This window comes from Elephas maximus, chromosome 26 (genome assembly GCF_024166365.1).
Source record: "Elephas maximus indicus isolate mEleMax1 chromosome 26, mEleMax1 primary haplotype, whole genome shotgun sequence".
Classification (NCBI taxonomy): domain Eukaryota; kingdom Metazoa; phylum Chordata; class Mammalia; order Proboscidea; family Elephantidae; genus Elephas; species Elephas maximus.
In genome coordinates this window covers 41,541,231-41,566,498 of record NC_064844.1, presented here as the reverse complement: position 1 = coordinate 41,566,498, position 25,268 = coordinate 41,541,231, and the positions used below count along the sequence as shown (strand labels likewise).

Below are 25,268 nucleotides of genomic sequence, written 5' to 3'. Positions count from 1 at the left end.
GCTTGGCAGAGTACAGGGTCAGTGGAAAAGAGGAAGACCCTCAACAAGGTGGATTGACACAGTGGCTGCAACAATGAGCTCAAGCATAACAACGATTGTAAGGATGGCGCAGGACCGGGCAGTGTTTCATTCTGTTGTGCACAGGGTCGCTATGAGTTGGAACCGACTCGACGGCACCTAACAACAACAACATACGTGTGAGCTATAATAAAGGTACTCCTTACCACTGAAAAAGATACTAGTAGTAATCAGAGTACACCAGAAAATTGATATGACATGGTATCCTGAGATTCTTAAAAAAAAAAAAATCCTATCAATAAAGTGGCACTTGCTAAATTTGGGCCATTCTTACTAATTTAGCACAAATGTTGATATGATACTGGTTATTAAGGTATTGTCTTTCAGTTCCCAGTTCATCCTTCTATGCTTCCCTCTGTGACTTTATTATGGCTTAGACTTTGCAAAGACTTTTCCTATGCCAACTGGTGTCTCACTAGGTTCCACTAATAAAGGGCATTAGAGATAACTGGAAGGCAGGAGAAAGGGAGAAGGGAATTCCTTTTTTCTGCTTGCTTGCAGTTCCTGTCACTGTTAACCCAGCAATAAGCCCTCTGTTCCAGCAGCAGCAATTGGCTCCAGCCTTGAGCTTCTTTTGGCACCTCTTCTCCACCAAACTAACCTTACCCATATGCCTTTCATACGTAATAGGTCTAGGTGGACAGCATCCCTTCCACAGGGGTCTGAGTGCCAGCTCAGTAGGGTCATTACTCTGAGCTTCTGAGACCTGATCATCCAACCTCTTCCCCTTTTTCACTAGCTGTAGGGGTGGTAGCTGCTCTGTACGTTTACCCCCTCTGAGCTTTCTCAGTGTCCCCTTTTTGATTTTTTAGTCCATCAACACCCAATACTAAATCCTCTCTGTTGTAACATGCTGTGATTTCTGTTTTCCTGACTGCTGTGCTATGGTTGCTATGAGTTGTAATCAACTTGATGGCAACAGGTTTGGTTTTGGTTTATGCTTTGGGACAATGTCAACATTCAAAATTTTTCAGGGATGCAGGGCAGAGAGAAGGAGCATGCTGTCTCATTACAGAGAGAGCAACTAGGAGTATGTTATTTTACAATGCATACGTAGCAAGGCGTATATAAATTTTTGTATGAAAGACTGACTTGATTTGTAAACTCTTACTGAAAGCACAATAAAAAAATTTTTTTTTTCAGGGATTACAGGACACTGGCTTTCAATAGAAATTATCCAAATTGTATCAGAGAAAGAAAAAAAAAGTTAAAAAACAAAAACAGAGCCTGAATAAACCTGTACTAAATATTAAGAGGTCCAGCATAAGTGTAACTGTAGTCCTAGAAAAAGAAAGAGAGAGAATGAGGCGGAAAAATTTTTTGAAGAACTACTGGCCAGTACTTTTCAAATTTGATTAAAAAAAAAAAAAAAAAAGCAACCACAGATCCAGGGAACTCAGTGAGCCCCAAGCAGGATAGGTACAAAGAAAACCATACCTAGAAATATCATAGTTTAACTTCTGATAAACAGAGATAAAGAAAAAAATCCTCAGAGCAGCCAGAGAAAAAGATTTGAGATATTGAGAAACAATGATAAAAATTACAGCTACTTCACATCGGAAATAATGGAAGCCAGAAAACAACAGAATGACAAAGTACTTGCTTTATATGCTGAAAGAAAACCTTTTGTTTCTCGTTGCCTACAGGATAAAGTCTTTAATTTGTCACCCATGGTTTTCCAGGACCTGGCTATTGCTTGCATGCCTAGTCACTCTGCTCCAGCAATAATCTACTACTGTTTAGTGGCTTTTTTTTTTCCCCCCATGCAGGCCTCTCTACCTGGAAAGCCCTTCTCTTTTTTCCCTAGATTAATTGATGGACTAGCCTAACCACACAACTTCCGTCTCCCTCTGGTTTAACATCCCTGTCTATATCTATTGTCTTTATTATATTAATGATAAATACCAGTTTGAATCTCATTTTCCAAAATTGGATTGAGCTCCTTGAAGATAGGGACAGATCTTTAGATCTCTAAAACCTATTGTAGTGCTTACCAAAGTGGACCCTCGATAAATCTTTGTTGAATGAATTCCCATAAAAGTCTAATAATACTCAATCCAGAAATTAGGTTTAGTTACCAGGGTCCACTGACTAATTTGGATACTTTATAGTTGACCCTATGATTAATTAGTTACCTCTTGATTAGAGTTAGGGCTTTTTTGTTCTAAACATTCCTGCCTGACAGTGATATTAAACCAGATTATTCTCTATAGTCACTTCTAAGTATAAATTATAAATACTTTCCTGGGGAAGGCCTTGAGACGTAGAGGCTCATTTTTCCATTTCTTGTCTTCCCAAATCCTTTTGGGAATTAATGAAGTGAGTTGCCTGCATGTTTTTATTCCCAGAAACAGGTTAGCTACCCAAATCCCAAACTTCACCTCCAGTGTGTAGGTCATTTGTCTTGACCTAAATTTTGTTGTTGCCTGATTCTGGCTAGTCCCTGGTCCACTCAGTACTGATCAGCAAGGATGATTTTTACTTTTGGTTTTGAGTTCCACTGTAAAAGAGGAAGAAGCCCCCATGTACATATTTATGTTTAGAAATTGAAGAGACAGAATGTGTGAAAGAAAGTCTCTGGGGCAATTCCCACCCTATGAGAATTTGGACTCCATTCCTTTTAAGTATGCCATACTGGAATTTCACACATAATTTTTCTATCTACCCTTCCATCCTATGCTTTCTTCTTTTATTGATGTTTCCTTATTTTTCCTTTTTGATTCCTCTTTTCCATATGTATCTTGAGTTTTTTTTTTTTTTTGAGAGTTCCTGGGAAGAATGAGTAATGAGGGAGATTAAAGAAGGAACATTAAAAGAAAAAAAACATGTTCACAGGGAACTGAAACCCTTTTGTGAAAAAGCAGTTTTAAGGTCTCTCTTCCTTGCAATTGCTTCTTATATTGCTTGAATAGGTGGTAAAGAGCAGTAGAAGTCGAGAGATCTGGATCAAAATCTTGTGAAGACATTACTGGCCCATTCAAAATACAGATTGCCTTACAAAATAAAATCCAATTTTATGACTTCAGCATAATTTTCTAGAATTATCTTCCCCACTTCAGGTAGTATAAGCCACTTGAAGGCAAGGACTATATTTTACCTTAGTATTTTTTTATTTTTTATTTTTATTCACACCTCTTTCTGCATCACGTGTTAAATATGTAACAAGAATTGAGTTGAGTCTGGTCTGCCAACAGTTCACTGTGTGGTTATGGATAAATCATGTTAAGCTCTGGACAAATCATATCTCCAGCTGCAAAAATGAATATAATATCTCAACCTACAGACTTTGTAAGATGTATCAACCAATAAGAAAGCCATGATATAACAAAATGTGTGAAGAAAACTTTCTGCATCCCACTTTGGTGAGAGGCATCTGGAGTCTTAAATGCTAGCAAGCGGCCATCTAAGATACATCAATTGGTCTCAACCTACTTGGAGCAAAGGAGAATGAAGAACACCAAAAACATGTGGTAAAGATGAGACCAAGAGACAGAAAGGGCCACATAAACCAGAGACTCCATCAACCTGAGAATGGAAGAACTAGATGGTGCCCGGCTACCACCGATGACTGCCCTGGCAGGGCACACAACAGAGAATCCCTGATGGAGCAAGCGAACAGTGGGATGCAGATCTCAAATTCTCATAAAAAGACCAGGCTTAATGGCCTGACTGAGACTAGAGGGACCCTGTCAGGGTCCCCGGACCCTTTGTTAGCCCAAGGTTGGAACCATTCCCAAAGCCAACTCTACAGACAGGGGTTGGACTGGACTATAAGACAGACAATGATACTGGTGAGGTGTGTGTAACTTTTTGTATGAGAGACTGACTTGATTTGTAAACTTTCATCTAAAGCACAGTAAATAAACTAAAAAACAAAAAGAAAGCCAGGATAAAATACGCAAAGTTATTTAGACCCTTAGAATGAATCCAAAATTTACTTGCTTTCTTCATTTTGGATGCTAATAATGGGATGTAGACATAGTGTAGCTGTTGCTGAGTTACATGGTCTTCTTGCCTCAGCCAACTTGAAGCCAGGAAGGGGTCATAGGTGATTTGTGCTTGATCCTGTGATCCTACATATGGCAGGCAAACCACATGCATCCATCAGCGCTCACAGGAATCATTTTGAAGTTGAACGGTTAAATACTGATAATTACTGTGGACTCAGGATTTATAGTCAAGGCCAGGATTAAAGGAGGAGGGAGAAGATGTATTAATGCTTTAATTATGTATTGCCCATCTATCACATGCTAGGCACTGGGTGAAATCGGAACAAACACTGACATGGTTCCTGACCTAATGGAGCTTACAGCTTAGGTAAGGATACGGGCAAACTATTTCAACAGTTCTGATGGGGAAAGTACCTGTGTTCGGAGAAAGGTACCTAGCCCTGCAGGTTTCCCCAAGGAGGGAAAGTAAACTAAGCCACATAGACAGTTAGGAAGGGAAGGCAGGCTATGGAGTTTTGCAGTGCCGGCGTGGGGAAGAGCTAATTTATTAACCACCCAGCAGATGGCTGGGGCAGGGCCGCTAAGAATGGCAGCTCACTCAGGTCACTGCCTTCATAGCACGGCTACTGCAGCCGAGACTGGAAGCAGCCTGCGCACCAGGGCACTTGGAAGGCCCCAAGACCCGGTCTATGGCTCAAACGTAAGCATGTGGCTTACATTTTTCTCCCAGGTCCTCGTTTCCTGGCCTTTTTGTTTTTTTGTCGCTTTGGTCTAAACTCGGGAAGCCGTCATATTTGCTGTGGGGTCGTACCTGCGGCGCTGAGGAGGGAGACTTAAAGTCGTCATTCGAGAAGTTCGGCGTGCAGAAAAAGAGTTTGAAAATAGGATTCGTAACGTCTGCTCTTCCCCGCCTCTCAGCCTCAGCTCACTCCGCTGCCGGGACAGCGCCTGATTGATAGGGGAGTCTGCCCAATCCCAGCGCCGCACCGATTGCTACCGAGGCAGGGGAGGGAGGGAAGGGGACTGAGCCTATCAGATTGGGCCGAGAGGGCCTTCTTTCGCCCGCGCACAACGCCCATCGCCTCGGGGCCAGTCAGCGCCCCGCCTCGCCCGCCCGCCGGCCGCCCGCCCGCCGGCCGCGCGCCCCGCCCCGCCCCTCTCCGAGACCGACCCGCGGAGGAGCGCAGGCCTCGTGCCGTAACGGCCATCGCGGCGGCCGCCGTGTCGTCCAGCTGCGATCGTCAGGTGAGCCGGAGCCGCCCGGGCCGGCAGAGGAAAGGTGAGGCAGCCTTGCCGGCAGGTGGACACGTACACAGTTTCATTTCCCCTGTCGGTCCACGTAGCTGGTTACTCACTGCGTCGCTTCCTCTTCCCCAGTGAAGTTACCTCCGGGGGCGCCGTCTGCCGGCCCGGAGCGGGCAGAGCCGGAGGGGGCGGGGAGGCAGCTAGGCCCGGCCGGGGCGTTTGCACCCGACTCCGCGCCACCGTCGGGCCCCGCGGCCCCGCGGCCTCGCTGCCCGCCTCCGGGGCGTCGCGCCGGGGTGAGCGCCTGCGAGGCTTTGAGGTCGGTGTGCGGCGCGCTCCCTTCCGTGTCTTATTTTTCTTCTGAAAAAATCTTGTTGCCCGTTGTGTGCGTAACCGACGCGGGGAAGACAGGGACACGGCGGAGAAGGGAAGGACAGGGAGCCGTGCCCAGGGCTGAGGGTGGACATCTTCTGGACGCGCCCTCTGCAACCCCCTCCCCCACCCCCCCGGTCGTCGTCTTTCTCGGGAAACGTGGATAAAAAAAAAATCGCATGAACCTGTTTTAGGTTTCGTATGCGATTGCTTGGGCTTTAAGCTTTTGACTTCAGTTGTAATATATCCGCTAAAAAAATTATCTTGATAGCTTGGTTGTGTAGCCTTTTATTTGTTTCCATAAAAGTTGAATTCGGCGTTAGAAGCTCTGGAAGCGGGGTTTTGTTTGGGAGCTGAGAACCATAACATAGGCGCCCAAAGTCGAGCTGACGTACTGAAGTCACCTTAATTCATTCTACCCGTTATTTTAGGTGAGAAGCCATAGGAGTTAGGAAGGAAATAATTGAGCTTGAGAATTTTCTAACCCCATGATTGCGGAGGTTGGGGGTGGGGCACAAAAGACGCTTACTGTCTGGTCTAAACGCGTGTTGCAAGAGATACTCTCTTTTAAACGTTATGTTGATAGATTATGAAAAACCCATCGTTAACGATTTATCAGACATCTGAAAAGCACTGTGCTTAAAATCACAACCTTCAGTGAGGTGAAATAAATGGGGAAATAATCCAAGAAGAATTTTTTTTCCGTCTTGTAATTGTAAATAGTATGCAGTTTTAAACTAGGAGTGTTTCACAAATTGATAGTAGCGCAATAAATAGTTCAATTCCTTCTTTTTTTTTAAATACTGTGTTTTAGGTGAAATTTTGCGGAACAAATTAGGTTCCCCTTTAACAATTTTTATACAAATTGTTCCCTGCCATTGGTTATAGTTTTTACAATGTGTCAGCATCCTAAGTATTCCATTGTTTGTTCTGTTTCCTTTGATCTAGCTTCCCTTCCTCTACTTGCCTACTCATCTTTGCTTTTGGTTAAAAGTTGACCGTTTGGTCTCATATAGTTAATTGTTTAAGGGAGCACATTACTCATGTGTCATACTGTTTATTTTATAAGCCAACCTGTTATTTGGCTGAAAGGTGACCTGCAGAAAAAGCTTCAGTTCCAAGTTCAAAGGGTTTTAGAGACCCATAGTTGTGTCTTCGATGGCTACTAAAAAGCTTTTAAGATCCCAGATACTAACGTCATCTCTGTGAACTATGTTACGCCAGTTGACTAAATTGTCCCCCAAGAGTATGGCCCTAAGCCCTTTGACGCCTTTGTAACCGTGCCCCCATGTGGTTTGTTTTTAGAAAAACCAAAAGAACTCCATTGCCGTCAGTTGATGCCGACTCAAAGTGACCCTATAGGACAGAGTAGAACAGCCCAATAGGGTTTCCAAGGAGTGGCTGATAGATTTGAACTGTCATCCTTTTGGTTAGCAGCCTGAGCTCTTAACCACTGTGCCACCAGGGCTCCTGGTTTGTTTCATATGTGGATATATATGTGGCTATATATTTTTTATATATGCAGCACACACAAACGTGTATATACCTATGCCTACAGATACACCTGTACCTGCACGTACATTTACTTGAGTATGCTTTCCTAAACACATAATGCATCTATAGCTGCTGTCATGGATTGAATTATGTCCCCCCAAAAATGTGTGTATCAGTTTGGCTAGGCCTTGATTCCTGGTGTTGTGTGATTTTCCCGTATGATGTAAATCCTGCCTCTGTGATGTTAATGAGGAAGGATGGGCAGCAGTTGTGTTAGTGAGGCAGGACTCAATCTGAAGATTGGATTGTATCTTGAGGCAATCTCTTGAGATATAAAAGAAAGAAGGGAGCAGAGAGACAGGGGGACCTTATACCACCAAGAAAGCAGTGCCGGGAGAAGAGCACATCTTTTAGACCTGGGGTCCCTGCGCTGAGAAGCACCTTCTCAGGGGAAGATTGATGAGAAGGCCGACAGAGAGAGAAAATGTCCTGGAGCTGACACTCTGAATTTGGACTTTTAGCCTACTTTACAGTGAGAAAATAAACTCTTTGTTAAAGCCATCCACTTGTGTTATTTCTGTTACAACACACTAGATGACTAAAACAGCTACCTACGTAACCACACGTGTATTTTTTTGCTTTGTTCACTGTTGTTGCAAAATTGTATATAACGTTTACTAAAATTGTCCCTTTTGCTCATGTACTTCTTATTTATTTACCTTGGTCAAGTTGGGTAGACTTCACCCATGTTTGGGATTGTCTTTCCTCTCACCAAAAGTAGCAAGTGTCTATTGTCTAGAAAGTGATTCCCTTTCCCTCTCCCTCCCATCCCTGTTAACCATTAAAGAGCTTTGCTTTTTGTGTGTTTATCTGTTCTTGACTTTTTATAATAGCGAGACCATATAATATTTGTCTTTTTTTGTGACTGTCTTATTTCATTTAGCATAATGTCCTCCAGATGCATCCACATTGTGTTTCACGGACTCATTATTCTTTATGGTTGCATAGTATTCCATTGTATGTATGTAGTGCAATTTGTTTATCCATTCATCTGTTGATGGACACTTAGGTTGTTTCAATCTTTTTGCTATCGTGAATAATGCTGCAGTGAACGTAGGTGTGCATATGTCTATTTGTATCATTGCTCTTATATCTCTAGGATCTTTACCTAGGAGTGGGATTGCTGGATCATAAGGTATTTCTTTTTCTACTTTCTGAGGAAATGCCGTACTTTTTTCTATAGAGGTTGTACCATTTTACAATCCCACCAGCAATGTATGAGAGCACCAGTCCCGCCACAATCTCACCAGCATTTGTTCTCTTTTTTTTGATCATTGCCATTTTTGCAGGGATGAGATGGTATCTCATTGTGATTTTGATTTGCGTCTCTCTAGTGGAGCCCTGGTGGTGCAGGTTAAGAGCTTGGTTGCTAACAAAAAGGTCAGCAGTTTGAATCCACCAGCCGCTCCTTGGAAACCCTGTGGGGGAAGTTCTGCTCTGTCCTGTGGGGTTGCTGTGAGTCAGAATCAACTCGACAGCAATGGGTTTTTTTTGTTTGGTTTTAATGGCTAACGATCATGAACATCTTTTCATATATTTGTTGGCTGCCTGAATGTCCTCTTTGGTAAAGTGTCTGTTCATGTTCTTTGCTCATTTTTTGATTGGATTGTCTTTTTGTTGTTGAAGTTTTCTGTGTATTTTAGAGATGAGACCCTTATTAGATATGTCATTGCCAAAGATTTTTTCTTAGTCTGCAGGTTCTCTTTTTTCTCTCTTGGTAAAGTCTTTTGTTGAGCATATGTATTTAGTTTTTAGTAGGTCCCAGTTGTGCATTGTTAGTTTTGTTTGATGGGCTATTTATGCTGAAAATTAGGTCCCCTGGTTTTTTTTGACCCTATGTTATCTTCCAGGAACTTCATAGTTTTAGCTTTAACATTTAGGTCTTTGATCCATTTTGAGTTAGCTTTTGTGACTGGTGTGAGGTATGGATCCTGATTGATTTTTCTGCTTATGGAGATCCAATTTTGTTAGCACCATTTTTTAAAGGCAGGGTGGATTAACCAGTAAAGAGGGTATGCAGGGGCTTAATTGTGTTTACATACTAATCTGCAATGCACAATTTCACATGGGTTTCGCCACATGATGTGGTGAAAAATAGGTGAAATTGTGCATTACAGATTAGCAAGTAAGCACAAGTAAACCCATGTGTACCTTGCTTATTAGATAATCCATCCCTGGTTAAAGAGACAGTGTTTTCCCTGTTGGATGGACTTTGAACTTTTGTCAAAGATCAGCTGCCCATGGATGGATGGATTTACTTCTCAATTCTGGTCCATTGGTGTATGTGCCTGTCATTGAACCAGTACCAGGTTGTTTTCATGGCTGTGGCTGTACAGTAAGTTTTGAGATCAGGAGGTGTGAGTCCTCCTACCTTGTTCTTCTTCAATATTGCTTTAGCTATTTGGGGCCTCTTTTCTTTTGATATGAAATACCATGCTCATAGATTGGAAGATGTAACATTGTAAAAATGTGAGTACTGTCAAAAGCCATCTATAGATATGTGAGTAGGCATTGACTCGATGGCAGAGGGTTTGATTTGGGTTTTTCCTTTCCATATAAAGTTGGAGATTAGTTTTTCCATTTCATTTGAGAATGTTGTTGGGATTTGGGTTGGGATTGCATTATAGCTGTAGATTGCTTTGGGTAGTATTGACACTTTCACAATGTTAAGTCTTCCATTCCATGAACATTGAATGTTTTTCCATTTATGTAGGTTTCTTTTAGTTTCTTGCCGTAGTGTTTGATAGTTTTCCTTGTATAAGTCTGTTACGTCCTTAGTTAGGCTTCTTCCTAGGTATTTTATCCTTTTAAGGGCTATTATAAATGGTATTGTTTTCTTGATTTCCTTTTAGGAGTCCTCCTTGTTGGTGTAGAGGAACCCAACTCATTTTTGTGTGTTGATCTTGTACCTTGCCACTTTGCTAAATCCTTATATTAGGTACAGTAACTTTCTTACTGAGTCTCTGGGATTTTTTATGTATAGGATCATGTCATCTTTGAATAGGGATAGTGTACTTCTTCCTTTCCAATTTGGATACTCTTTATTTCCCTTTCTTGCTTTATTGCCCTAGCTAGAACTTCCAGTACAATAATGAGTAAGAGTGATGATAAAGGGCATCCTTAGCTCATTTCCATTCTCAAGGGAATGCTCTCAGTCTTTTTTCATTGGGAATAATGCTGGCTCTTATTTTTGCATGTATGCCCTTAAAAATGTTAAGGAATTTTCTTTCCTTAACACTCCTATTTTGCTGAGAGTTTTTATTGGGAAAGTGTGCTGGGTTTTATCAAATGACTCTTCTGCGTTGATTGAGATGATGATGTGATTCTTTTTGTTTCATTTATGTGATGAATAATGTTGATTGATTTTCGAATGTTGAACCTTCCCTGCATTCATGGTATGAATCCCACTCGATCATGATGTATGGTGTTTTTGATATGCTTTTGAGTTCTGTTTGATAGAATTTTGCAGAGAATTTTTGTGTCTGTATTCATGAGGGATATTGGTCTAATTTGTGTGTGTGTGTGTGTGTGTGTGTGTGTGTGTGTGTGTGTTTATTGCTATAAATTGACCTCTGAGCACTGCCTTGGCTGTGTCCAAGAGGTTTTGGTATGATGTGTTTTCATTCTCATTTGATTCTGGGAATTTTTTATTCCCTCTTTGATTTCTTCTTCTACCCAGTTATTTTTAAGCAAGGTGTCATGAGTTTCCATGTATTTGATTTTTTGTCCTTGCTCTTCCTGTTATTGATTTCTACTTTTATGGCATTGTGATCAAAGAGAATGCTGTAATTTTCTTTTTTAGTGGTAGGTTTGCCTGGCTTTGGTATCAAGGTTATGCTGGCTTCATAGAATTAGTTAGGAAGTATTCCTTCCTTTTCTGTGTTCTGGAATAATATGAGTAGAATTGGTTTCAACTCTTCTTTGAATGTTTGGTAGAATTCTCCAGGGAAGCTGTCTGGCCTGGGGCTTTTTTTTTCTTTTTTCAGAGTTTTTTTTTTTTTAATGACATCTTCAATTTCTTCTTTTATTGTGAGTCGGTTCAAAATTTCTATCTCTATTTGTGTGTAGTATGTGGCGTAGTGGTTAAGTCCTACAGCTACTAACCAAAAGGTCGGTAGTCGAATCCACCAGGCGCTCCTTGGAAACTGTGGGGCAGTTCTCTTTTGTCCTACAGGGTCGCTATGAGTCGGAATTGACTCAACGGCAACGGGTTTGGTTTTTTTTTTTTTCTAAATTTATGTTAGTTTAGGTGGGGAGTGTGTTTCTAGAAATTTGTCCATTTCCTCTAGGTTTTCAAATTTGATGGAATACAATTTTTCATAATAATCTGTTATCCTTTTTTATCTCTGTTGGTTCTGTTGTAATGTCACCCATTTCATTTCTTATTTTTTTTTTTATCTGCATCTTCTCATTTTTTTCCTTTGTCAGTTTGGCCAGTGGTTTGTCAGTTTTATTGATCCTCTCAAAGAATGAACTTCTGGTCTTGATTCTATTGTTTTTCTATTTTCATTTATTTTTGCTTTGATCTTGATTATTTCCTTTTTAATAGTTTTTAATTATTTCCTTTATTCCTTTGTGCATTACCTTTTAGTCCAGATCTTCTCAATGCTTTGAGGTCCATGCAAAACCTGTAGCATACATGGAATGTATTGTTAGACATTGAATGCCTCTAGGTTATGACTCTGGGTTTCTTATTTTTACTTTGAACTTTTGAGAACTTTTCTTCTAAAGCTCAAGGTAGATTTGATGTGATTATTGTTATAAATCGCTTTTCAGAAATACTTGATTTTGTAAATACAGATGCAATTCAATTTTTTGTATCATAGTTTCATAAGTCATAGTTTTTACAACTTACCTTTATAATATGGAAAAATGCCAAAAGTTCTCTTCTGCCTACAACAGAAAACTAAATGCTATTTAGTAGAAGGAAACTTTTTTCTTCTAAATTTTATTTTGTTGTTGTTGAGAATATACACAGCAAAACACACACCAATTCAGCTGTTTCTACATATACAATTTAGTTGCATTGATTACATTCTTTAGCCATTCTCACCCACCTTTTCTGAGTTGTTACTTTGTTAACATAAACTCACTGCCCCCTAAGGTTCCTATCTAATCTTTCCAGTTTGATCCCATATATAGATAGTTCTTAAAAGAGCATAATGTTCAAGGCAGACTTTTTTTTTTTTTTTTTACTAGTTAAACTATTGTTTGGTTTTAAGATGACTTCAGGGAATATTTTTGATTTAAGGTTTAGAGGTTATCTCAGGTCATTAGTTACAGGAGCTCATCCACCATCCATGGGCCCAGAAAGTCTAGAGTCCATGAGAACTTGAAATTCTGTTCTGCATTTCTCCCTTTTAATCAGGGTTCTTCTATGGACTCTGTAATCGAAATGGTCAATAATGGTAGCCAGGCACCATCCAGTTCTTCTGGCCTCATGGTAAAGGAGACGTTAGCCACAAATTCCATATTCTCCTCCTCTTCCTGAATCTGCTTCCTCTGTTGCTCCAGGTGAACAGAGACCACTTGTTATGCCTCAGATGGCTGCTTGCAAGCTTTTAAGACCCCAGGCACTGCAGAAAGAACTAGGAGGTAGAACAGAAGCACTAAATATGTTATTAGGCCAACTAACTGGGATGTCCCATGAAACCATGACCCTAAACCTCCAAACCAAGGAACTTAATCCCACGAGGTGTTTGGTTGTATGTAAGTGACCTCAGCAGCTACTGTTTTTTTTTTTCTTTGTCATTGTAAATATATCACACATCTGCCAATTCAACTTTTTTAGGTGTATACCTTATTGACAGCAATTACAATAATCAGCTATGCAACCCTACCCTTAGTTAATGTGATTTTTACATCACGGTTAACCCCACCTTTCTCCCCTCCCTCCCACCTCTGGTAAGCACTAATAAACTTTATTCTCTATACATTTGCCTTTTCTCATTTTTTATGGGAGTTCATGCAATATTTGCCCTTTTGTGATTGGCTTATTTTGCTCAGCATAATGTCTTCAAGCTCCATCCATTCTGTAGCACAGAAGGAAACTCTTGAAATCACTAACCATTTAACAAATTCATCATAAATTCTTTGCTGTGCTATTTTAGGAGGACAACTGATAAAGGGCCAAAACCAGTATTTAAAGATTGTTTAAAGCAACAATTCTGTCTGGATGTTCCTCACTTCAAATTAACTGTCAAAGATAGAATACAGTCTTCCTTTCAAAACTAATTCCTTATCTGTATATTTTCTTTTGGTGACATTGCCATGCTTTCAGTTACCCAGGTACAAACCTTGGTTTCATCTTTGATTTCCTCTATCCACACAATTTAATATTGGCCATTTCTTTTCTCTTTTTATTGTACTTTAGATGTAGGTTTTGCAGAACAAACTAGTTTCTTGTTAAACAGTACACATATTATTTTATTACATTGGTTAACCACCCTGCAACATGTTAACACTCTCCATTCTCAACCTTAGGTTCCCTATTACCAGCTTTCTTGTCCCCTCCTGCCTTCTAGTCCTTGCCCTAGGGCTGGTGTGTCCCTTTTGTCTTTTTTTGTTTTATGGGCCTGTCCAATTGTTATTGGAAACCCTGGTGGCATAGTGGTTAAGTATTCTATGGCTGCTAACCTAAATGTCAGCAGTTCAAATCTGCCTGGCGCTCCTTGGAAACTCTATGGGGCAGCTCTACTCTGTCCTATAGGGTCACTATGAGTTGGAATTGACTTGATGGCAACAGGTTTTTTACGAGTCCAATCTTTGGCTGAAGGGTAAACCTCAGGAGTGACTTCGTTACTGAGCTGATAGGGTGTCCAGGGACCATACTCTTCAGGGTTTCTCCAGTCTCTGTCAGGCCAGCAAGTCTGCTCTTTCTTTTTGGTTTAGAATTTTGTTCTACATTTTTCTCTAGCTCTGTATGGGACTCTCTATTGTGATACCCTTCAGAGCAGTCATTGGTGGTAGCCAGGTACCATCTAGTTGTACTGGACTCAGTCTGGTGGAGGCTGTGGTAGAAGTGGTCCATTAGTCCTTTGGACTAACCTTTTCCTTGTATCTTTAGTTCTCTTCATTATTCCTTGCTTCTGAAGGGATGAGACCAGTGGAGTATCCTAGATGGCCATTCACAGGCTTTTAAGACCCCAGATGCTATTCACCACGGTAGAATATAGAACATTTTCTTTATAAACTATGTTATGCCAATTGAGCTAGATATTCCCTGAGACCATGGTCCCCACAGCCCTCAGCCCAGCAGTTTGGTCCCTCAGGGAGTTTGTATGTGTCCATAGAGTTTCCATGACCTTGCCTTAATACTGGCCGATTTTTGTTGGTCTTTTTTTTTTTTTTTTTAATTCAGATGTCCCTTTCCATTCCTACCCTATTTTAATTTTTATCTCTGGCTTACTCACTAGCTTTTAACTTAGTTGATACACTTTTTCTCTCTACTCAGTTTGTCTGGCCTGCTGCCTTAATCTTAAAAAAAAAAAAAAAATTCTTTAATCACATCCCTCACTACTCAGAAACCAGCAAAAGCTCCCTGTTATCTACATAGTGCAGATTTCTTAACCCTGTGAATTTGGTCAAAACCTATTTTTTTTAGTGACAGCACTTTATGGGAACTGTCCACCCTAACTAAACCAGTCTCTCTTTCTGACTTTGTACTTCTCTACCTTCATATCGTATCTGTTGAGACTAAATGTCTATACATATCCTGTGTATTCTTTAAAAATGTTTTTTCCTCTAAATTATTCAAGTAACAAATGAAGAAAAAATTTCAGTTCTGTCTTTGGTCTTGCAGTACAGCCTTCTAGACCTTTCTATCCCTGTGTTGATGCTTTTCTTCAACCCACAACCTCTATTTTATTATTCTCTTGATTTTTGGACTTTATCATGTTACCATAGAACATTATTGCTGGAAGGGATGTAGAGTATGTTGGAATCCAACCTTCTGTTTTAGAGACAAGGAAACTGAAGTCCATACACAATAACTTAAATTCACACAGCTCGGATGATGGCCAAGGTGAGACACAAACCTTGGTATCTTAAATTGTGTGCACTCTTTGTGAAATCATACTACCTCTCATCTCTTACGTCATTTTGTGTTATTTGCCTCACATTTACTTCACATTTTGTGTGTTTATGCCTTATAGATTCAAAACTTCTCCAGCTTAGGGGCGCCTTCATGACTTGAATTGTTCAAGTCATTTAAACAGTTAACTAAAAAGTCTTCATAGTCTTTTTCTATGCTTGTTGGACATATTAACAGTATCAGTGAAAATAATACTGTCATCTCGACAACTGAGTCCTTTGAACCCATTGTGAAGTGAATCCCTTACGTGTTTTGCTGCTGGCATTCAGTTTGATGCTTTTGATAAAGAATGATTCTTTGGAGGCCTTGAAAATAGGTGTGAAGAATGTAATGAAGGAAACTCAAGGGCTTATTATGTAACAGTCTTAGCTAAATGTTCTTTTTTTGTGTGTTTTAATATAGTAACACAATATGCATTTGGCTACTTTTGGCATCTTTTTCATCTTGAGGAACCAGCAGTACATGTGATTATTGAGCAAAACATTCTGAAAATCATCTGTACCATTTTGGGGAATTGTAGAGCTTTTATGTAATTTATTCCTCATATTTTTTCTCTTAGCTCTAAATCTTCTGCTAGTAAAAGTAGAATAGGGGTTCCTTGGCATTTTTCTTACATGTATGCAGCAAGAGTTGAATGGTGGAAGACAGGTAGCATACCAGGTGAAATAACCCTGGAGGAAATGCTTGTTCTTTTGGTCTGAACCGGGTTAGAAACTTTTTCATTTAATTTTTGAAAATTCTGGATGGTTTATAATGGCCTGTTTTTATTTAGTTAAATTATCAGCTAAAATACACTGTGAAACATTGATTCTTTTGTTCCTTATTCCTGAAACTGTACTTAAGGTTTGCTGGATTGAATGTAAGTATGGTATGAATTATTGCTGTTTTTGTTCGAACAGATTGAGTAAAGCAAGCAGTGAGAATATGTTTCTTTTAAAGATGTAATTTCCAAGAATGGATGCATCGAAAAAGTTTTATTATTTTTCAAGACTCAGCCATCCTGAATTTTCAGCATTTATTTCCAAATCACGTTGCTGTGTAGATCAACTAAATTAGTGGATATAGCACAGAATTTAATAGGACTTTAAATTTTAAAGTATTGTAGCTATATTACATTTTATTAATTTAAGAAGGCATTGGAAGATTTCCCTTGGGAATGCTTGATCACTTCCAGGTACTATATGTTCTTGTGTGTTGAATGCACATGTTGTCTCAAATTCTAAGCAGCTGTGACTCCTAGGATGAGGATTTTAGCCAGTGGCATCAACCACTTCGTGTATGTTATGTCCATCTAGTCTGATTGGCAAATGAAAGCTGTTTATTTACAGAAAGCAGCTTACTTTTATTTATGAGTAACATTGACCGAAGTAACCATCCATAATCTCTCATCTGCTTATCTTTTTCTCCTCCAAAACACCGTGCTTCCCTGAGTTGGAAGTCATTGCATTGGATCCCACTTCTTTTGACACCAATTTTTTTTTTTACTCAGTCTCAGTCTGGTGTGTGTGTATGAGTCGGATTACTCAGTCTGGGGAAATCTTAGTTTCCCTTCCCTGGTCAGTCCAGATCCTCTACTCCATACAGCCCTTTCCGTTACTCTAGGGGGTAGGACCTTGGGGGTCATTCTCAAATTAGGGAGTTCATATGACCCCCACCTCAGACCAGTTGCAAGTTAGAGAGTTTACATGTACTCCAGACCTGCTGGCCCCACTACTCAGGTTCAATAGTTTATTGCAGGGACTCACCAGCTCCTGGGGAAGGGCTTTCTTAAATTCAACAGAGAAAGGATATGAAAACAAAAAGGATATACAGGAAAAGATGCACAGGTGAGGTCAAGAGGGGATCTCCTTGTGGAGCTTCCTTTCCTCAGAGGCTCGTTGTCCTCTTGCGTGCATCCTCAATCTGGAAGCTCCGAGGAATTTCCCAGTCCCAGCCTTTACTGACCTGTGCACGGTCCTTTATCAGGGCCTTGCTTACCTTATTATGATCAATGGAGCAATGAATATGCATGATTGATTGCAGTCATGCCTGCCTGCCTTCCTGAAGTTAATCCTAGGTGTGGTCTTTGGTGCTCCTACTACTTTTGCACATAAAGGCGCCTTGATTGCTGGCAAATTCCAAGAGTTATTTTCAGAAAACCAAAGACAAAGGCCAAACCAAGTTCTTTGTTCCGCATCTTGAATAATAAGAGTTTTTAGTTTTTAGAAACATTTTAGAATATTTACCGTACAACCCTTTACCCTCGTAATTCTGCTGCTCTAAGAAATGAGTTACTTGTAATTTTCTATGTATCTTTTCATTTCTTGTCCATATTCTTAAAACAGTCTATACAGCCTTGTGTGATTTGGTTTTTACCTACTTGTGGCATCTCTCGTCACTCTTTTACCACATCCCAGATAGGTTACTCTTTGAGGTTTTTTTTTTTTTTGCTTTGGTGTTCATGAACGTACTCTTCCCTCGGGCAGATGGCTCCATTAGGTTAATTAGTATTGGGTTTGCTATGAAAAAAAAAAAAAATGAGTAACAGAAAAAAAGCGAAGTAATTTTATTTCAAAGAAGAGAAATTCAGGGTTGGCATGACACTCATTAAATGTTCTTCCCTCTTCCCTCCTCCTCTCCCTCTCTTCCTCCCTCCTTTCCTGCTATTATAAATAACCCTGAAATAACGATCTTTGTCTATGAGACTTAATTTTTTTCCTTTTGATGCATTCCTATTGTGAAATCCACTTGAAAATACCGTTAATTTCTTAAAAAAAATTTGCTTATAGAGAGTATTCTTAAAACTTTTCTATTGCAAAGTGTACAAATTTTAAATGTGTAGCTCTGAATTTTTATATTTGTACCAGTATAAAAAAAAAGGTTGCTGCTGAGTTCTTTTCTACTCATGGTGACCCATGTGTGGCAGAGTAGAACTGTGATCCATAGGATTTTCAATGGCTAATTTTTTTCAGAAGTAGGTTGCCAGGCCTTGTTTCCGAAGTGCCTCTGGGTGGGCTCCAACCTTCAATCTTTCAGTTAGTTTATTGCATCACCTAGGGACTCCCATTACATTGGTAACCCAGTGCCGTCGAGTCGATTCTGACTCATAGCGACCCTATAGGATGGAGTAGAACTGCCCCATATTACATTGGTAAACATCCATTACCCACATCAAGACACAGAACATTTCCAGCTCCACAGAAAGGCTTTCTCATGTTCCCTCTGAGACAGTACCTTTAACCTCTGTCCCCAAAGATAACTACTATTCTGATCTCTATCGCTGTAAACCAAAAAAAAAAACAAAAAACAAACGCAGTGCCGTTGAGTCGATTCTGACTGATAGCAACCCTGTAGGACAGAGTAGAACTGCCCCATAGAGTTTCCAAGGACCGCCTGGCTGATTCGAGCTGCAGACCCTTTTGTTAGCAGCCATAGCACTTAACCACTGCACCACCAGGGTTTCCTGTATCACTTGAGATTAGTTTTATCCATTCTTGAGCTTACATAAATGGAATCATACAGTTTGTACTCTTTTATGGACAGCTACTTTTGTTTAACACTGTTTGGGAGATGCATCCATGGTCTTTGGTGCAGCAGTAATTGGCTCTTTTTCGCTGCTGGTAGTATTCTGTTTGATGAATATACTGAATTTTTATGCAAATAACATGCACCTTGTATGATTCTTTGCCAACGGCTCCTTCTCCCCCATGAGGTAGTTTTGGAAGCACAGTTATGCCAGTTTTGCTTACTTGTTGCTGCAAGAAAATTTGCATATTATGCTTATGAAAATACTTTGCCTGGGGGTGTGGCGGGGGCGATTGGCAAACAAATGTAGAAGGTGCACATTATTTTCTTAAAACTATGGTCCTACTTTCTTTTTTTAAATTCACAGTTGATGGACATTTGGTTTGTTTACAGCTTTTAGTTATTGTGAATAAAGTTGCTAGTGACATTCGTGTACAAGGCTTTTTGTGGGCGTACACACTCATTCTTTTGGGTATGTATACATGGAAAAAGAATTGTACTGTCCTTGACTACCAGCTTTTGAAGCTGCCTTCTAGAGCTGGTACATAGTTTTTCTGGGATTTTGCCCTTTACTGTAAAACTGGTGATTCCCTTTGCCCTTCTCCTGTGTTAAATCTATTCCCTGTAATCATAGTTTTTTTTTTCCCCCCCCTTGGTTTATCCATAGGGTTGCTATGAGTCGGAATCGACTCAATGGCAACGGGTTTGGTTTTTGGTTTGGTTTAGTCCCTCCATTTGATGCAGTATATTCCACAGTATGAAAGGCTGAGATCTCATATTTGTGGAAAACTTTTTTTTTTGGCTTTCCCACTTGATTTGGTTAGGTATTGAATTGTAGGTTGGAAGTAAGTTTCCTTCAGAATTTTGAAGGCATCGACTCCTTGTTTTCTGGCTGTGATTCTTTGGAGAATTCTGAAGACGTTCTGATTCCTGACCCTATATATAATATTTTTTTCCCTTTCTGAATTTCTCTATTTCCTGTATTCCGAAATTTCAGTACATGACCTGGTGTGTATCTATTTTCATGTGCATTCCTGGATAAAAAATGTTCATCAGTTCTGGGAAATATTACTGAATTATTTCATTGATTTCTTCTTTTCTTTCTGAAACTTCTCTTATTTGGTTGGACTTCCTAGGGTAGTCCTGTAATTTTTTTTTCTTCTCGTTTTCATTTCCTGTTTTTTTTGCTCTATGTTATATGGGTGTTTTCCTTAACACTATTTCCTAAGCTTTCTGCCGAATTTTTTCATTTTGCTGTCAATACTTTGATTTCCAAAGAGTTCTTTTATGTTCTTAAAATTTCCTTTTTTAATAGTATCCTGTTCTTATTCAAGGATTATCCTCCGTAATTTCTGAGGGTATAGATGATAATTTTTTTTCTTCTTGCAGAGTCTGTTTCCTCTAAGTTGTTTTTCTCCATTTATTTTAGTCTCTAACTTTTATGTTGTAGGCTTCAGATGTCTGTAATGCTTGGGTGACAGTTAAAAGGCAAGAATACCTGATGGGATCAGAGAGACTTTGACCTTCACTGCATAGTAATCTAAGTGAGCTCTTTTTTTTTTTCTTGCGAAAACCCTGATATCCAGTAACCTCTAGGGTTGGGTTCATGTGGAAAACCTAAGTTTGCTTGAAGGCTAAAGGTTTTGCCACCAGTTTTTGGACATAAGGGGCTGGATTCTTCCACTTTTATTGGTTGACTATTCAGACCCTTAATTACTGATTAATTAATCTGATGATTTTTTTTTTCTTTAACTTTTTCCAAATAATAAACCAATAGACTTTTTGTCAGTGATAGTGGAGTAGCCAATCAGCAGTTAGAGTTGGAGAGGAAATCCCTAAGGATTTAACAGCTTCTTAGACAGCTTTCACCTAGCCTTCCTTTTTTAACACCTCTTCTCCCAGTTCAAGAGCCCTAGTGGCACAGTGGTTAAGCAGTTGGCTGCTAACCGAAAGGTCAGCAGTTCGAATCCACTAACCGCTCCTTGGAAGCCCTGTGCTTCTGCTTTGTCCTATAAAGTTGCTAATGAGTTGGAATCATCTCAACAGCAACGGGTTTTTTTTTTTTTTGGTTTCTGCCAGTTCAAGGAGCCCTGGTGGTACAGTGGTTAAGCACTCAGCTGCTAACCGAAAGGTTGGCAGTTCAAACCCACCAGCTGCTCCGCAGGAGAAAGATGAGGCAGTCTGCTTCCGTGAAGATTTACCATCTTGTAAACCATATGGGAAGTCCTGCTGTCTTCTGTGGAGTCTCTGTGAGTCAGAATTGATTCGACGGCAGTGGATTTCTCCTAGTTCATGGGTCCCTGGCTGGTGCAAACGGCTAATGTGCTCGGTTGCTAACTGAAAGATTAGGTTGGAGGTTTGGGTTCACCCAGAGGTACTGTGGAAGAAAGGTATGGTGATTTACTTCTGAAAAATCAGCATTGACAACCTTATGGAGTACATTTCTACTCTCACACACATGGGGTCACTACGAATCAGCATGGACTTAATGGGAACTGGATTCTTTTTCCTCCCAATTAAAGCAGTATCAGCTGTTGCCAGTTCCTGAATATTTTGAGAATCAAAGTTTAAATTGGGTTTTTAACCTTTCTTGAGCCTGCTGAATGAGTTACCAATTGTCTGTCTTTTAGCTTCCAAGATTTTGTTGCTGTTGTCTACTTCCCTATATATTTTGCACCTGTGGGTTAATTTATTAGAAAAAAAATCCGTTATGTATTAAATTCACTTTTAACTTGAACCCTCAAAAAAACATATTTGTACTGCCCTAAGCTAAGAATAAGGAGCCCTGGTGGCATAGTAGTTAAAGTGCTTGGCTGCTAACTAAAATGTCAGCAGTTCAAACATACCAGCTGTTCCATAGGAGAAAGATATGGCAGTCTGATCCCATAAAGATTTACAGCCTTGGAAACCTTATGGGGTAGTTCTACCTTATTCTGTCCTATAGGGCCTCTGGGAGTTGGAATCTACTTAATGGCAATGGATTTGGTAGTTTTTTATTTTGGTTTAAGCTAAGTATAAGGGCAATGGTGGTTTGGTGGTAGAATTCTTGGCTGTCTTGTGGGAGGACCTGGGTTTGATTCCTGACCAGTCTACCTCAAGCACAGCCAGCACTCTTCTGTCAGTGGACACTTGCATGTTGCTATTGATGGTAAAAACAGGTTTCAGTGGAGCTTCCACACTGAGACAGACTAGGAAGAAGGACCTGGTGGTCTCTTTCCTAAAATCAGCCAGTAAAAACTCTGTGGATCACAGTGGTCTGACCCTGTTGTGCATGGTGTTGCCATGAGTTGGGGGCTGACTAGATGGTAGCTGACAGTAACAAGCTATGATTAGATTTTCCATTTTAAAGGATTAAAAAGAAGGAGAAAAAGAAGGCAGTGTAACCAAGGCTGTGTATGATTCTCAAAACCTAGAATATTTTCAGTGTAACCGTATTAGTTTCCTAGGGCTGCCATAACAAATTACTACAAACTAAGAGACTTAAAACAACAGAAATACATTCTGTCATGTTTCTGGAGGCCAGAAGTCTGAAATGAAGGTGTCAGCAGTGTTGGGTCCTTCTGAAGGCTCTGACGGAAAACATGTTCCATGACTCACTTAGCTTCAGGTGGCTCTCAACAATTCTCGGCGTTCCTTGGCTTGTTCGAAACACATCACTAATCTCTGCCTTAGTCTTCACATGTGTTCTATCCTTTTCTTTTTCTTATAAGGACATCCATCATTGAATTTAAGGCTCACCCTAATTTAGGATGATCTCATCTCGAGATCTTTACCTCAGTTCCTTTTGCAAAGGCCCTTATTCCAAATAAGGTTGCATTCTCAGGATCTAGGTGAACATACCAATTTCGATGTTTTTTTAAGGTGGGGGTGGGGGGGCACATTTAACCCACTACACTGGCCTTTTATAGAAGAGGTTTGCCTACCCTATCCTTGTTAGAAATTTTTTGGTTTCCTTTAATAGAGCTGTTCCCAGGCTACGTCTACTTTTACTCCTATTCGAAGCTGTAATTTGTAGTCTTGGAATTTCCTGAAGTGATTTATTTCACTTTAGTACTTGTCATTGGGAATTACAAGTAAGACTTGGTAGGATATACTCTATGGTCAGAGAGATCAGAGGGATACTTTGTTTAATGTAAAATCTTGAAGACTTGGGAAAGCAAAATATTAAAGGAATAAATAACAGAACACATAATATGTATATTCTTTGTCTCATCATCTAAATGCAGATAGGGGCTCATATACTTTGAAAAATGGTGAAAGGGACAGATGTAGATCCATCCGAAAGAACAGCCGCAAATCATATTTTAAATGAATCATTATTTTATTTTTTGATTTTATTGTGCTTTTAGGGAAAGTTTACATATCAAGTCAGTGTCTCATACAAAAATTTATATACACCTGGCTATACTCCTAGTTGCTCTCCCCCTAATGAAACAGCTTTTGTCCCCCTCTGCCTTCTTACCTCCCCACCAGACAGGAGCTGCCCACATAGTCTCATGTGTCTACTTGAGCCAAGAAGCTCACTCCTCACCAGTGTCATTTTTCTATCCCATAGTCCAATCCAATCCCTGTCTGCAGAGATGGCTTTGGGAATGGTTCCTGTCTTGTGCTAACAGAAGGCCAGGGTCCTTATAGTTGTAGTCAGACCATTAAGTCTGGTCTTTTTATGAGAATTTGAGGTCTACGTCCCACTGGTCTCCTGCTCCATCAGGGAGTCTCTGTTGTGTTCCTGTCAGGGCAGTCATCAGGTTGTAGCTGGGCACCATCTAGTTCTTCTGGTCTCAGGCTGATATAGCCTCTGGTTTATGTGGCCCTTTCTATCTCTTGGGCTCATAATTACCTTGTGTCTTTGGTATTCTTCATTCTCCTTTGCTCCAGGTGACTCTAGATCAATTGATACATCTTAGATGGCCGCTTGCTACTGTTTAAGACTCCTGATGCCGCTCTCCAAAGTGGGATGCAGAATGTTTTCTTTTTAAAAATTTTTATTGTGCTTTTAGTGAAAGTTTACAAATCAAGTCAGTCTCTCATGCAAAAATTTATATACACCTTGCTGTATACACCTACTTGCTCTCCCGCTAATGAGACAGCACACTCCTTCCCTCCACTCTCAATTTTTTTGTCCATTCGGCCATCTTCTGACCCCCTCTGCCCTCTCATCTTGCCTCCAGACAGGAGCTACCCACGCAGTCTCATGTGTCTGCTTGATCCAAGAAGCTCACTCTTCACCAGTATCGTTTTCTATCCCATAGCGCTGGGTTTTGGGAGTCCAGTCCAATCCCTGTCTGAAGAGTTGGCTTTGGGAATGGTTCTAGTCTTGGGATAACAGAAGGTCTGGGGACCATGACCTCCGGGGTCCTTCTAGCCTCAGTCAGACCATTAAGTTTGGTCTTTTTATGAGAATTTGGGATCTGCATCCCACTGCTCTCCTGCTCCCTCAGGGGTTCTCTGTTGTGTTCCCTGTCAGGACAGTCATCGGTTATAGCCAGGCACCATTTAGTTCTTCTGGCCTCAGGCTGATGTAGCCTCTGGTTTATGTGGTCCTTTCTGTATCTTGGACTCATAATTACATTGTGTCTTTGGCGTTCTTCATCCTCCTTTGCTCCAGGTGGGTTGAGACCAATTGATGCATCTTAGATGGCCGCTTGCTAGCGTTTAAGACCCCAGAAGCCACTCTCCAAAGTGAAATGCAGAATGCTTTCTTAATAGATTTTATTATGCCAATTGACTTAGATATCCCCTGAAACCATGGTCCCCAAAGCCCTGCCCCTGCTACATTGGCCTTCGAAGCATTCAGTTTATTCAGGAAACTTATTTGCTTTTAGTTTAGTCCAGTTGTGCTGACCTCACCTGTATTGTGTTGTATTTCCCTACACCTAACGTCATTCTTACCTACTATCTAATTAGTGAAAACCCCTCTCCCTGCCTTCCTCCCTCCCTACTCTCGTAACCATCAAATAATATTTTCTTTCTGTTTAAACTATTTCTTCAGTTTTTCTGATAGTAGTCTTATACAATATTTTTCCTTTGTAACTAGTTTCACTCAGCATAATGCCTTCCAGATTCCTCCATGTTATGAAATGTTTCACGGATTCATCACTGTTCTTTATCGATGCATAGTATTCCATTTTGTGAATATACCGTAATTTATTTATGCATTCATCTGTTCATGGGCTCCTTGGTTCCTTCCATCTTTTTGCTATTGTAAACAGTGCTGCAATAAACATGGGTGTGCATATATCTGTTTGTGTAAAGGCTCTTATTTCTCTAGGGTATATTCCAAGGAGTGGGATTGCTGGATCCTATGGTTATTCTCTTTCTAGTTTCTTAAGGAAACACCAGATCGATTTCCAAAGTGGTCATACTGTTTTAGATCACCACCAGCAGTGTATAAGTGTTCTAGTCTTTCCACAACCTCTCCAACATTAATATTTTGTGTTTTTTGGATTAATGCCAGCCTTGTTGGAGTGAGA

General features: G+C 40.2%; 1 protein-coding gene across 3 annotated transcripts in view; it reads left to right on the top strand.

The window, feature by feature from the left end:
* Positions 1-5,151: 5,151 nt before the first annotated feature.
* The window catches only part of NCK1 (NCK adaptor protein 1), a 123,838-nt gene continuing 103,721 nt past the window's right edge, over positions 5,152-25,268 (top strand). Inside the window, exon 1 of one of the 3 annotated variants that reach the window (XM_049870488.1) lies at positions 5,152-5,273. The gene's annotated coding sequence lies outside the window, so the exon portion shown is untranslated. Of the gene's footprint in view, positions 5,593-25,268 lie in introns of all 3 variants that reach the window. The other 2 variants (XM_049870486.1, XM_049870487.1) reach the window with 2 other exon arrangements.